The sequence below is a fragment of the Podarcis liolepis genome, assembly GCF_965112155.1.
Source record: "Podarcis liolepis genome assembly, chromosome: 10".
Lineage (NCBI taxonomy): Eukaryota > Metazoa > Chordata > Lepidosauria > Squamata > Lacertidae > Podarcis > Podarcis liolepis.
Window position 1 is genome coordinate 33975248 of NC_139562.1, and position 15661 is coordinate 33990908.

Consider the following 15661-nt stretch of genomic DNA (forward strand, 5'->3'; position numbering starts at 1 on the left):
TGGTGCCCAGAAGCAGATACTATTTAGAATTTAACATGAACTGGTGTGCTAAAAGTAACCTTAGGTACTATGTTGAGAAACTATAGTTGGGATTCTCTATACATGTAAAAGACTGATTTGTCCAAGTATTTAACAAAGTTCATAATTTGTTTGGAACAAACTGAAATAGTTTTGCTTATCATAATGCCGTTCAAGATTTGTAATTAACAACACAAATGATATCTGAATATCCTGTCTTCTAATTTGCCCTACTTGTCCCTCAGTGGGCAAATACAACCAGATTCTAATCTAGAGAATGGGGTGTAGGTGTCAGCAAACAGACTTAGAAATTCTTACTGAATTTCAGTGGAGTTACACTGACAGCAGAAGACAGAGGTTTTCAGTCTTTTTGAGTCCATGGCTCCCTTGACCAACTAAATTCTTTCTGCAGCACCACTGTGGGGCTCAGGAGCCCAGTTATGTCACCCCTTGCCTGCAGAGCTGGCAGCCTCTCATCCTTTTTCAAATACCCTCCCTTGTGGAGCGTCCCCTCAGCCTTCCCTCCCCGCTCCTTGGGAGTCCTCCGGGCAGCCGCTGTCACCGCCCCGGTCTCTGAGCTGTCCCCCACCCACCCCAAAGAGAGGTGTCTCCCCACACTGCCCCACAGGGGTCTGTGAAAAGGATGCTCCCAGCCTTAGTGCCCCAATGGAGACTTGCCAAAGGTGAATGTGAAGCCAGCGGCACACTGGTTGAAAACCACTGGCATAAGAGTTAGGAGTGTCCTGCATAAAATGTATCTGAAGCAATCTGAAAGTGCTTTAGAATGAAATAACCAACCGCTGAGCTTCTTGCCATCACATGTAAGTAAATTAACTAGATCCAAAACAGAAAATTTGGAAATACTTTATTGTACTTTCCTTTTTGAATTTGTATCTTCTTCTTCCCAGAGAATCTCAAAGCAGCTAAATGGGAGCTATCTCATGCACAACCACCTTGCAAGGTAAGTGGATGAAACAATATTAGTCTGGGTCATCCAGTGAGCATTACGGATCAACAGGAATGTGACCTCAGGTCTCCTTGGTCGATGCCCCAAATTCTTGTTATCACCTAGAAATTCTGCAGATTTTTAGGGCTCCAATCTGCAGAAGTCAACCACAGCTTATACCTATTCATTACTACAGCTTGCATCCTTTTAACATCCATGGACATATAATGCAGGCCCATATGTTAGTCCTGATGAGCCTATAAGTCTCTTCTAAATGAAACTGGACACTTTAGCAAGACTTTCCTCAGTTTACTCCCCAGATACTATTTTTGGCACCCTGTTAAGTAACTGCTTTTTATACAGCAAACATCTTCTATTACAAACTTCATTAACTCAGAAGTCACAGCATGAACACATTTGCATGAAGTGTAACTACGCAAAATATATGTGCCGTCATTAAATGCACAGCTCCCCAGAATTTAAGGTGGAAACCCTCTCAACTCTACTTAGAGATGCAGGGGCTGGACCTAGGACCTTTTGCATGCAAAGCAGATACTCTACAGCTGAGCTATGGCCCTTCTCCACAGAAGATGAACTCCAATCTAAAAAACGTACAGTTCTATTTTGTAACTCTGAAGCATCATATTGCTGTATCTATACCACAGAGAATGAACATGGGGTCCACACACTGTCTATGAGTACTTCTGTGCTGCCCAGGAGTCTAGAAAATATCAAGTACTGTAGTTTTACTGATACATGAACCACACAAGGCTAGAAACCATTTAAAATATTGCATCCTGAGTGACTAGGGATTTATTTCTTGAAACTAGCAAGACCACAGCCCCAGCTGATGAGTCCTGCTTGTGAGTGTACTTCTCTATAAATATGTTCATCACCCTGTTGCAAGTTCTACATTTATGTGCAGCCAGAGACAAATATGTAATCATATGACAGTCTATGTGGATTTCATACTTCCTATGCAGAGGTGCTTTTTGTGTAGTCTCTCCTGCTCCCCCCCCCATCCCAAAGTTTTGGTTTTTGTGGTTGGAAAAATAAGCTTGAGAACATGAGGGAAGAGTGCCCTAGAAGGTCCAGATATCAAATAAAGAAAACTGCACGCTTCCCAAGTTAATCCAATGAAGTTAAGACCTTGTCAGGAGTTAATACTGAGAAGGAAATTAAGCACTCCAACACGAAGAAAGGATCAGTTCAAAAAAGGAAGCTGGTCAGGCTTCACTGTTTCCAACCACTTTTTCTAAAATTATAGCATCATTAACAAAAGAGTACATAAATGTACATAGTATTATGATCACAGTGTTACTGTAGGTCAGAGCTTTCCAAACTGTATCGCGGCACATTAGTGTGTTGGCTGCAGTGTGTAGGTGTGTCACACAAACACTCCCCACGCTCCTTCCGGGGCTGGAAAGTGTTTAGTTTAACCTCCGGTTTGCTAGTAAAACTGAGTTACTGTGTCGCAAAATGATGCATGCCTAAAAGTGTGTCACCAACATGAAAAGTCTGGAAAGCTCTGCTGTAGCTGTATAAAACCATATGCTATAGTCAGACTTGAACATTGGTTTCAGGAATGGACAGTTCACAAATAAGATAAAACTAAGTTGAACAAGAGAAACAGGAGAGCTAGAAATTAGCATGGGTTAGATACAGAAAAAGATGCAGGTGAGAGCCTCTATAAGGAATGCACTACTATATACAAACCCTACACATAGGTTGCCATGTAACCATCACACAGGTGTACATTTTGCTGCATGCTTGCATCCAACATATTCATAGGAGAGAACTATCATGGGCACTACTTAACAGTTAAGGAAAGAGTTGCAGCTCAGTGGTGCAGCAAATGCTTTTGGTACAAAAAGTCCCAGTTCAATCCTTGGTAAGTCAAAGGAGGGCTGAGAAATATTTCTGTCTGAAACTCTCAGGAGCTGCTATCATTCAGTGTTGACAATACTGAACTAGATGAACCACTGGTCTAACTCTGCATAAGGCAAGCCTTCAGTTCGCCTCTGTTACTAGATCCAAGAAGTAAATACTTAGTCACTCAGGATGAAGCAATTTAACAGTTTCAAAGGTGTCTGGCCAAATATCAGTGAAAGCCCAGAGCTTGAAAGCAATGAGGTAAAACCTGCTGAAAATCAAAATATGCTAGTTTTACTGACTAGTAACTTTTTATTTAGAAAAGTTACTGAATTTTATTCTTCAAACAGATAAACTTTGGCAGGTTTGATTAAGAATTTACATAGGAAACACTAGGCTGAAAGAGTCAGCTCAGCTCCACACTTATGTAGAAAAAGCCAAATCCTATCACATGAGACTGAGCACAGCAATTAACATAATGCTATTAGCGTAAGGCCATTATATCAGTCTGTAAATTGGCCACATTTAGAATTCTGTGTATAGATATAATCAATGCACCTCAAAAGAATATTAAACTTAAGGAGGTACAGAAAAAGACAACTAAGATTATTAGAAGGCTGAGAATTTATTGGACCACTTTAACAATGTCAAAAGGCTTTTAGGTTTTGGTTTTTCAATTTAGAGGGAAAGGAAAGATTAATGTGGAATCACAGTTAAGAAGCACAAAACACAATTTCTAAAATGCAGTCTCTTATTACAGCCACTGTGCCTTCTCACAGAGTTTCTTATTTCTAACAGAGGAAGCCCTGTACTGTATGGCAGAAAAGTTCACCTATGCTTGCTACATATATGCTACTCCAATAAGATTTATCATATTACCTATTATTCCAAGTTAACTAGAGAGATTGTCAACAGCTAAGAACCTAAATTGCTGTTCACATATGTACTGGTAACTATTTTTGAGATAAGCCACTATCTACGCAGCAGTCCTTATTTTAAGAGTTAGTTATGGCAATATAGCCAGATTTCAAATATCTAGAGCAGGCTTCCTCAACCTTGGCCCTCCAGATGTTTTGAGACTACAATTCCCATTATCCCTGACCACTGGTCCTGCTAGCCAGGGATTATGGGAGTTGTAGGCCAAAAAACATCTGGAGGACAGAGGTTGAGGAAGCCTGATCTAGAGCAGCAGTCAGAATACTTACAAGCTACATTTACTACCATGTACTCAATGTTCTAACTTTGGTCTTAATTTAAACATGGTGTAGTACTTAAAAGTGACATTCAGGTGTTGTAATTACATTCATAAATTTTATTATAACCCTTCAAAAGGTAATCACAATCACTGTTACAATCACACATTTTATTTAAGATTTTTGATGGTTGCACTAAAATCATTTTTACTGTTCTCACAAATGTAATGTTACTACACACACACTGTTATGGGCATGACCAAAACTGAAATAATTACAGGAAAAGGACATCTATTAACAACGTAACGCTATGGTCCTTGGGAAGGCATCTAAGGAGCCACAGAGTGTTTTGGATCTCCCCCCTCTGAGGGTGGAGAGAGACCTCATACGCCATACAACCTCTAAACCTCTGTGGCCCCTGCCTTACTGACATTGGAGTTCTGACTTCTGTAGAAGAAAGAAGGGGTGTGTCAAATCTGGAGTTATGAAGAATCCAAAGCCTTGCCCTGACCTGCACACAAAAGAGGGGAAATATACACTAGGAGAAAAACTGCTTTAAAGAAAAAGTAGGGGGGACTTTGGGCACGGGAAAAGGTAAAAACACTCTCCCTCTCTTTCACTGCATGCCTTAAGATTCTGATCAGGCAACATGTTCACCTTTAGTTATCCCTCTGCCCCATTTTGGACTACTCTGCCCAGAAGTTAAAATCAGATGTGCAAGTGAGCTTACATCACTTCTGAAGATTCTCAGAAAGGTAGACAAAGTCCTACTTATGTGCTCACATTCTTAAGAAAAATGCCATTTCAGGCCAATACTGCATAGAGAAATATGCTGGGGAGATAAAGGCTTGTCCACACATCTGCTTGCCCTGCCACATTTCTCTGAAGAAAAAGAAAAATGCTCTTTACTGCTGAATCGGAGCAAACGCCAACTGGGTTTTCAGCAGATTGACATTGGCTCCAAATCAGTGGTAAAAGAGCTGGTTTTGCCAGGGAAAGATGTGGAACAAATGTAAAACCACTCAGACCCATGCCTAGAAAGCAGAGGACAAGCAGAAAACCTTTTGGACCCCTGCTTTCAAGGAATGGGACAAGTAGACATGTGTCCGAGCCCCCAGATTGAACCAAGTCAACTGTCTTTTGGAACTTATGAATCATGAAATAGATGCTTTAGTAAAAGGGTTTTTTTGGGAGGGAGAATTATTACTATTTTTATTGTTCTTATTATTATCAAAATTAGTATAGCACCCTATACCTGCAGGTCTCAGGGCAGTTCACAACATAAATCACAATATCAAAATACATAATAAAAATAAGAGCAACCTAATAATCCCCCCTCCCCAAATTAATATGAAAGTTTAATACCCTTTAAAATTAAGAGAAGCAAAGCAGTTCTAAGTTCAGAAGCCTTATCTTTTGCCATACACCAGTGAGAGAGATAGAGAGCTCAATGGTTGTTTCATACATGCAACAAGGTCTTTACCTAACCTCAATGAAACCCTGATTGCTTACCCTAGGGTTGTCATATTACAAAAAGTGAAAATAAAATTGTTGAGCTTTTTTTCCCCTTGCCAAAGTTGTTGAGCTTTTTATGAGGGTCAAATCCAGGCTATGTCTGGGAAATTCTGGACATACGGCAGCCCTAGCTTACTCTGTAATTACCACTTGGGGATACACCTAACACAAGGACATTTTTTGAAGATGTTTCTCATGCCAACAGGTTACTTCTGCTTATGTGAAACCAAAACATACAACTGCTGGGCATGTGCTCTAATTTAATCACAAGTGCTACGGAAGAACAATATCATGAGCGCCACAGCATTGGAATAGTAAATATATATATGTATTTCTTTCATCAAGTTTCCTAGATACAGTTTCTCATCAGGGTACCTTCAAGTAGCAGCAGCTATCTACCAAATCTTTTCTTTTACAGGTGACTTGCAGCCATCTGTGTATATGCAGCTACTGAATGACATATTGGTGTGAACAGCTTTATACATGTGTGCAGACAAACCCAGACAAGTTTTCTATCAGGAGTTTTAAAATCCAGTCTAGATTAGTCCAACACATCACCAAAATAGAAGCTGGTATTATTGTTTTTGAAAATGCCACAAGGATAATAAGTAAGATTATATAAACTTGAAACATATCTTTAAAGTTAAAGTTCTGGAAAAGAATCAGAGCTTGTACAATTACTTTTCTCTGCATTCAGCAGTTATATCTTGATCTGAAATAAGTTTACAAGCAGCTTCTCTTTCTTGATATAGTAAGCGGAAGGGCTTTCTTGATATAGAATATTATGAAGGAACTTCTTTTTATTAGTTACTCAAACGTTAGCTTTTCTGGGGAATGAAAAGAATGCTTCAAAAAGTTTTTATATTGCTTGCCATAAAATCAGTGGACAACAGACAATTCAAGTACAGCCTATGCAAACATGTGATTCATGGAATCATAAAATCGTAGAGTTGGAAGGGACCCTGAGGGTCATGTAATCCAACCCACTGCAATGCAGGAATCTCAATTAAATCATACATGACAGATGGCCACCCAACCTCTGCTTAAAACTGCCAAGGAATGAGAGTCCACCACCTCTTGTGGGAATGTTCCACTTCACAACAGAAGAGTCCTACCATTTAACTCTTAGCCCAAACAGTGAATAGACTCCATCAGGAGATATGAGCTAGTTCATAACATTTCCTTAAAATAAAGCCCATTTTCACACATTAGGTAAAGCATTTGTAGTGACATTAGTACCCTTTCTTTTCACAAGTTCAGTATTCTAGCATATGATACATACCATGTACTTGTAGAAGGCAGAGAAAAAACCATTATCATTGATTCTTAAGAGGAACAAAGAACTAAATTCTTATTATAAGATCACAATGAGCCAGTGTAATATAACTGCAAAGATAGCTAATGAGTACTGGAGGGTTATCCTCATGATTCACCAAAGAGAAAACCTTGATCACATTCTCTCCACTGGTACAATGATATACCCATGCACATGAACAGAAAGCAAGATCTCTCATTAGAAACTGGAATTACTTCTGTTTTGGAATGATAATGTTTTATGTGTAAATACTGTTCTAAGATTCCATAAAACAGTTTAGCACAATGTTGATTCTTTACTTTCTTTACCATTTACCAACTTACAAAAAGATATGCTTAAGCACCTTATGGTACAGTACATTTTAAATTAGCCAAGACTTCAGGGAACAAAACAGCCTATGAACACAAGAGACAGAGTGGGGAAAGAAGCAGGAAACTAGAGTTGGGAACTGAAGACTAATGGAATAGTATGATTTCCCACCAATTACCCTGTCCTCACAACCACCTTATGATACAGTTGCTTGAGAGTTTCTCCCATCAAAGTCAAACCTGACAGTAAATCACACTGGGTATATCAAATTTGAAAAGAGTAGAAATTTGGACTTTTCTATGTGGAGCCTTTAGTCCCTAACCCATAGCTCAGAGTTTTACACTGTCATTGTTCCTTCATATGCACATTATCTCGCTGTCTGAAGCCTAATGGGGGGCGGGAAGAAAAATGTAATGAAACTGATAAACTCTTCGCTTGTGCAAGCTAAGCATCTGCATAGCAGATAAAAACAAATTTCAGAGGGACAAGTTGGTATATAATACTGATTTATTTCAAACCTAACCTAAATTCCCTACCTTAAGCATATGAAAGGTATACGGGTAACCCCGTTTTAGGTGTGACCAATATGTGTGCAATTGCACACACATGCTGAACCTGCAAATGTCATAAAATATGTCACTAAAAGGGTGGAACAGGGGCAAGCGTGCAATGACCAAGAATGCAACCCCTGCGCAAATCGGGGGTTGCCTGCATGCATATCTTAATAGAACATTATATAATGCACTCTTGTATGTTGCTTGGAAATGCACAGCTGACAGGAGGTAAATCGACCTCTATCACTAGTCAGATGACAATGTGTCACCGGGAGGGTGAACCACCTGACTTTCAGGAAAAATAACATGACATAGGGGAGGCCAACCAGGCCCAATTCATCAAGATAGCATGGCTGCTCCAATGCCTGAACTGCAGCTAAAATATTACATCCATTTTTCACATGGTCTAGTCCTTCCCATGCCCATCCCCCTAATAGTCTTAAGAGGGTCTCTTCTCCAGTCTTCGAAGAGTAGCTGGAGGCACGGAGGCAGAAAAAGGTACTCCTTTCCTTCCACTCTGCAGTTTTAATCTGAAATCTTAGGTGCAGTACTGTGCCCAGAACTCAGAAACGGCTCACACTAGTGCAAATACCTGTCGCAAAATGCGCCTAGAACAATGGGAGTTTCGAACACTGCCTGAGACAATTTTGCTGTTTTACCGTTTTGTCTTTTGTATATTTCTGATTACTGTTTAAGTATGTATCTTACATTGTAAAGTATCTGAAGTGCACTGGAATAAATGTGGTTTATAAACACAGTACTATTAAACATACATTCTGGTACAAGCTAAATCTACAGCTTCAAAAAAGTTAATGTCAAATCAGAAATTAATACGCCACCATACAATGGCAGGTGTGTGGCATTCAAAGTACACCGAGGTTGTCAACTGGACATTTTTCTAGGTGACTCTTGCAGAGCACAAATAGCTAGCAAGTTTTCTCAAGAACTCTATGAAAGGTTAACACAACTACACACCTGCAATCTAGGTAAAGGTAAAGGTACCCCTGACCGTTAGGTCCAGTCGCAGATGACTCTGGGGTTGCGCGCTCATCTCGCTCTATAGGCCAAGGAGCCAGCGTTTGTCCGCAGACTAAGCTGCTTCTGGTGAACCAGAGCAGCGCACAGAAACACCGTTTACCTTCCAGCCGGAGGGGGACCTATTTATCTACTTGCACTGCGTACTTTCAAACTGCTAGGTGGGCAGGAGCTGGGACCGAACAACGTGAGCTCACCCCGTCACGGGGATTCGAACCGTCGACCTTCTGATTGGCAAGCCCTAGGCTCTGTAGTTTAGACCACAGCACCACCCGCGTCCCTGCAATCTACACATACAATAAATTATTTGAAAGCTAACTGCCATGGCTTAACAAGCCAACTGTTTAACAGGAATCATGTAGGTAATGTTCTCATTGAAATTACATCATCCTTCATGAAGGCTTCTTAATTTACTTATTACAATCCATCACTCACAGGTATACTCCAAAGAGCATAATAAATATTGGTTCAATAGTTGTTGATCCAATAATTCAACAAACAAAATGGAGACCACATTGGTTTGGAACACCTGCTCACTAATATAGAAAGTCACCTTCACTGCAGCACCATGGACAGGGTACAACAAAACCACATTTTTCCTCCAAGAAACTCAATAGATTTGAATTTTAGGCTTGACATTTAAGAATTCTGCTGGGATAAACTAAACTGGTGTCTTAAACACAGTTCAGATTGTTTTACTACAATGAAACCAGAGCTGGAAAGAAGCTCCACTGAGTACTTGCTGCTGATTAGCCACTTGAACAGGTGGGTTTCTTGTTCCCTCACTGTGAATATATATAAAAATTAAATAATATTGGCCTGTTGAAAATTCAAATACAATTCATGCGCATAACAATATGCCTAAGTTAATACACCTGCATATTTTAATAGTCAAGCTTCACTACAACAGGAGCAAATTTACAATTTACAGCTTCCACCTTGCATAAGAAATGCTATTCCTATGATTAAAATGCAATAGCCCCGCATTCCTCAAAACATTTCTTTAAAAAATTATCTTAAATACAGTGGTACCTCGGGTTACAGATGCTTCAGGTTACAGACTCTGCTAACCCAGAAATAGTACCTCGGGTTAAAAACTTTGCTTCAGGATGAGAACAGAAATCATGCTCCAGTGGAGCAGCGGCCACAGGAGGCTCCATTAGCTAAAATGGTGCTTCAGATTAAGAACAGTTTCAGGTTAAGAACGGACCTCCGGAACGAATTAAGTACTTAAGCCGAGGTACCACTGTACTGTATTTGGAATGCTGTTGGCTTCCCTGTAACTCCCTCCAGACTTCAGGAAGGAGACTTCCATCTTGGCCAAAAAAATATAAATATATTTAAGCCTACATGTAAACTTGTACTTAAGATGTTAAGAAGAGCACTGCTGAATTGTACCAAAGGTCTATCTAGTCCAGCATTCTGTTCCCACGGTGGCCAACCAGGTATCTATGGGAATCCCACAAGCAGGACATAAGCACAATAGCACTTTCCCACTCAGAGTCCCCAAGTATTCAGATGCATACTGCTTCTGACACTGGAATATACAGTCATCACAGCTAGTAGCCATTGCTGTCCTTTTCTGCACCTGTACATGCCACCCTATGTGCTTGAACAGCAGCAAATACTGAACATGTTGAAATATTGTATTGATAAAATGCACACCATTATTCCTTACTATGGCATATCAAAGCTTGTAGTTAAACCAGGGTGGTATCATGAATTAAAGAGGTCAATGAGTCAGATGAAGACACGACTGCCTTATACCAAGTCAGACCACTGGCCTATGTAGCCCCAGTATTGTCCATCTTAACTGGCAGTTAAGGGCTCAAGCAGAGGTCGTTCTCAATCCTAAATTTAAAAGCCTTCTAACTGGAGACGTTAGGACTTAACCTGGGGTGTTCTGCAGGTAAACCGTGTGCTCTACCACAGAATAATAACCCTTCAAGAATGAGAAAAATCCCTTGTAGAAGCCAATCAATTACTTCCAACAGGGCAGAAATAAAGTTTAAATTAAATGTACAATGATTCTTGTGACAACTTTGCTTTATCAGATTAACACTACAGTATTTCAAGGATGGAATATTCTCAACCTGCAAATTTAAAAGTCACATTGGCAACTAATAACTGAGAGGGGCTATGTTTTGAGTCATGCAAGGATTAAAGAGCCAGCAATATTGGCTCCGATCATAGCTCACTATAATTGAAACCAAGAAAAAGGCAAAAGGTTTGTTAATGCAAACATGCAGTATGTGGACAACACCACATTTTGGCATCCTTCTGCTATCTCAATCCCTGACTCCCACTAATATGCCATGAAATAGGCCAATGACAATAAGCAGCTGAATATTGTCAAAAACTCTGCTCAAAATCCAGTTGCTTTTCATATTTGAGTGTGTTACAAACTGTGTCATACAAACTGGAGACAAGAGGGTTAACAGAGTTATTTGCCCATGTATAGAATAATCCACATAGGTGAGCTAGTAGCAGGCCTACACTACTGCCTCTTATCAGAAGCTTCTGGTGCCTAGACTAAGCGCCTGGATAACAACTGCCCACTCCTAACATTTTTTGAGCTGTTAGATGCAGTATCTTCTTCTTCTTCTTCTTCTTCTTCTTATCATCTTTTCAAAACTAATTACTTTTAGTACTTCAAAGCTGCAACCACATTCTGAAGAAACCACCATTAATGAACACTACAAATAGTCTGAAGCAAAGCTTATGAACTAGGGCTCTAGCTAAGTTGTTCAGCAACTGAATGTATCAAGTACTGTAGCACATTATATCATCAACCTCTTATGTACATGAGAGATTTTAGCAAAATTGGTTTTTCTAAGCAAGCAGCTGGGCAGTTCCTCCTAATTAATTATATTAAAACATTTCAATCATGTTAGTCAACAATTCAAGATATGTACTTGAGTCATAGTTTTATGTCTATGTATTTTACTGCAAATTAGTTCAGATTACCTAGAGAAGTACTGCTTTTCTCTTTCGCAGAACGAGGCACCTACATTATTCCTATACCTGCAAATGAATGAATAACCCATACACCTTATGCACTAATTCTATGGCAAATAGGTTTCATGGTGACATCACTCTTCAAAATGCCCCTTCTCTTGGCAGGAAAGCATTCACTTTCCCTATAGCACCTTCTTTTTCCCATACCATCCTAAAAGAGAAATACTTGATGACTTCTCCAAATCCCAACTTTATGCCTCAATCTTGCCATCAATCAAAAGGGATAAATTCCACATATTATTTATATAAGTGCTCAGGTCTACAGCCCACTTAGAATTCAAGTATCTCCCCCCCCCCCGTGGTGTACTGGAAAAAAGGGGCGGGTAGCTCAGCCAGAAGAGCACGAGACTCTTCATCTCAGGGTTGTGGATTTGAACGCCACGTTGGGCAACAGATTCCTGCATTGCGAGGGGTTGGACTAGATCATCCTCATGGTCCCTTCCAACTCTACAATACTATGATTCAATGAAAAAAGAAAACCCAGAAAAAGTAATAGGGCTGGCCATTTGCCTTTTCTACCTGAAGAAACATTCAAGTGGGAGTTTATGGGAAAGACGCATGAGTTGAAGAGCATATATACATTATGAAAAGATTTAATAACTTAAGATATTCTATTATTTTTCCATATAAACAATTGCTTCATTTCAGCAGTACATTACATATTTGCAAATGGAATGAAAATGGTCAATAAGACCATCACCCTACAACTGAATTTGATTACCTTCTGCAGTAACTATGGATAGTAACTCAGACTTGTTCACACTGTGCAGTTCTACTGTTTATACATTACAGCACCTGCATCAGAAGTAATTCTGGATGGGGGCATACAAAATCTTTATGTAGTATATTTTGGATGTGACTTGTATTGTGCTGCTCTGCATACATTCTTTGAATTTCATTTTTAGGAGGCATATGCTTCAAGAGAAGTCTCATGTTATGCAACTTTTTAAGAAGTCAGTGATGAGCTAAAGGATACATTGGTTATTTCACAATTATGACTGATGAGAAATGCAGAAGTTGTGTGTATTTATTCTTCTAACAAATTAGTCCAGTATGAATTGATTAGGCTCTCCCAAGGCATATGGCTCAAAGATGCCAACTTAAACAACGTGATCCGATACCTTTTAGTGTGCAATACTTTCTCTTAAAAAAGCCAAGAATAATAATGAAAATACGGAGTTATAAATGCCTTGTTCCAGTCGTTGTGGCCCCTGTACCATACAGTGACAATTCTCTCTTAGAAGAAACTTTCTTTTTTTGGCAAATCAAGAAAGTTGGTATACAAATAAAAATAGTTACATATGTCTAACTGTCAAACATATCTAAATGGATGCATGTGTTACTTCTGTTTGGGGGATTAGAAACTAAGAACGTCAGAATGATTTAAACCTGGTATAATGTGTTTGACTATCAAACCATATACAGTGGTACCTCGGGTTAAGTACTTAATTCGTTCCGGAGGTCTGTTCTTAACCTGAAGCACCACTTTAGCTAATGGGGCCTGCTGCCGCCGCCGCCCCGCCAGAGCACGATTTCTGTTCTCATCCTGAAGCAAAGTTCTTAACCTGAAGCACGATTTCTGGGTTAGCGGAGTCTGTAAACTGAAGCGTATGTAACCTGAAGCGTATGTAACCTGAGGTACCACTGTATGAAGTTACTTGAACAAAACATTTCCTAAAACTACATGTTTTATGGGGACTGTGTGAACCACAAGGAACAAGTACACCAGACATATTTAATGATTTGTTCCGTAACTTCTTTCATAGTTATAATTTCAAGGAATAAAAAGTCAGTCAATAATCATTTGCTCTTATTATTACTATCACCACGCTAACATGCCTATGGCCACAAAGGCAGTAGCTAACATGATCTGGATTATTTATTTATTTAAAAAAAAAGGTAAACACAGACAGTATTACAGCATGCACATCACCACCACTTCAATCTAAACCAATTTATAAGAAGTCAAAAGCAGAACTCTTAAGCCCTTAAGTAGTGAAAGGTATAGGAAGCCAATTACATGCCAATTTCTAGCCCCAGCTCCTGACTGCATTACTTCCTAGGCTTACATTACATACAATATATGTCCTACACTAGCATAGATTTTGCTCCAGAGAAACATGTTTACCTTTAGTACACAGGGTATAGAAATCTGTCAGGAATTACTACCCAAATAAAAAAGTATGTGTGGAGTGGTGGGGGGGGGGGGGAGAGAGAGATACATGAAGGAACCATAACCTCACTTTGAACGAAGAAAGGAAATGCAGACCATGGAAGAGAAAGCGGTGAAAGGCCTTCAACCTTACTTAATCGGAGCATCCCACAAAACCTAAGGCATGAGGAACTGACTTCTGTATAACGGGAAAGCCGTACGGGAACGTAAGAGGAAATTTTTAAAAATCTAGGGAAATTCGAAATGCCCATCACAATAGGGCAAGGGGGACACTTAACTGCCACCCACTACCAAACACACGTGCTGCTGCTGGAGAGCCTGGCTCTCCCCTCCCCACCAACCACCACCTCTTTCAATACTGTGGATGGAAGGAAGAGGAGAAACCTCCTCCTCGGCACCTTATCAGACCCAAAGCCTATGAGCGATAGGTCCCTCCTGAACACGCACACGCGAGAAGCGGCGGAGGGGTGGGGATGGGGATGCGAAGGAGGCGCTGCCCGAGAGCCCTCCGCCTCTCTTGACTCCCCAGCCCCCGCCCTGAGCAGCCACAGCGTGGCCTCCGCCTCGCTCGGAGCCCCCTCTCCATCCAGCTGGTCCCCGGCGCGAGCGGCCAGGCGCCGGCAACCCCTCGGACCACCCTTGCGCTCCTGAGGGAGGGGAGCCGGTCCTCGCCGCCGCCGCCGCAGGGGCAGGAGCCGCCCTGGCTGGCCCCAGCCCGCCTTCCCGCCCCTCCGGCCACAGGGAGCCCCGGCGCCGGCCCAGGGTCTGGAGCAGGCGCATGAGGGATGGCCGAGGCCTGCAGGCTCCCCGCGAAGCCTCCGCTCTCTCGTAGCTAGGCAGCCCCGGCTAGCGCTCCCCGAGCCCCGGCTGCTCACTCACCCGCCGCCTCGTCGTCCCTGCTCCACGGCGACCGGCTGTCTGGCGGCGGGGGCGGCGATACCCTCTCGCGCTCCCTTCCTCCCGCTCGCTCGCTCGCTCGGCTTCTGTAGCAGCGGGGAAGGGGTCCGGGCGGCTCCTCCGACGACCTTTATGTGAGAGACGGGTAATCTCCAGGCTCTGCGCGCTCCGCTGCCAGACCGGCCACCATCTTACATTAGGGAGAGACTGCTTGCCTGCCCCGGACGCTGCTCCCAAGGCGCATGCGCACGAGCCGCCGGAGAGGCGGGTGCGGGGGAAAGGAAAAAGGTAGAAGGCGACGCGACGAGAGAGAGAGCATGACGGGAGTTGTAGTCTTTACGGGCGGGGGAGGGAACTAGGGCAGCCGGCGAGCGTGTCCTTCCCTGGGTTCAAAAGGGGATGGGTTAGGCTGCTGACGAGGCGGTCACACTGTCGCCCAGGAAACAGTGATAGCTGCGGCATTTAAACCGGTTTATTCGACATCAGTCTGAGGGACTGAGCTGGCTTAACGTCAGCTAGTGGTTCGTTTGAAATGCCGGTTCGCTTATCCACCCCAGCCCGCTTCCTCCGGCACACATTCCTAGAGAGCGGGAGCCTGCATTTAAGAATCCCTCCCCTTTTCAAAAGGATGCAACAGATTCCGATCGTTTTAAGCATGGCCAGATAGAGGGTCACGGAGGGAAGGGGTAGGCAGTGCCATGAAGATTCATGATTCGTCGACTCGGGTCGCCAAAAGCTTATATCACAAAAAAACCTGGCCCGGTGGCAAACAATATTCTTCGTTGTTCTGCTGTAACACTAACTCAGTTAACCCTC

The 15661-nt window shown here is 41.8% G+C and overlaps 1 protein-coding gene across 13 annotated transcripts in view; it reads right to left on the reverse strand.

Moving 5' to 3' along the window:
• CNOT4 (CCR4-NOT transcription complex subunit 4) overlaps window positions 1-15130 on the reverse strand; it is a 55377-nt gene extending 40247 nt beyond the window's left edge. For 10 of the 13 annotated variants that reach the window (XM_083462756.1, XM_083462755.1, XM_083462761.1 and 7 more), the window contains exon 1: window positions 14828-15095. The gene's annotated coding sequence lies outside the window, so the exon portion shown is untranslated. Of the gene's footprint in view, window positions 1-14827 lie in introns of all 13 variants that reach the window. The other 3 variants (XM_083462759.1, XM_083462757.1, XM_083462753.1) reach the window with 2 other exon arrangements.
• Window positions 15131-15661: the final 531 nt, after the last annotated feature.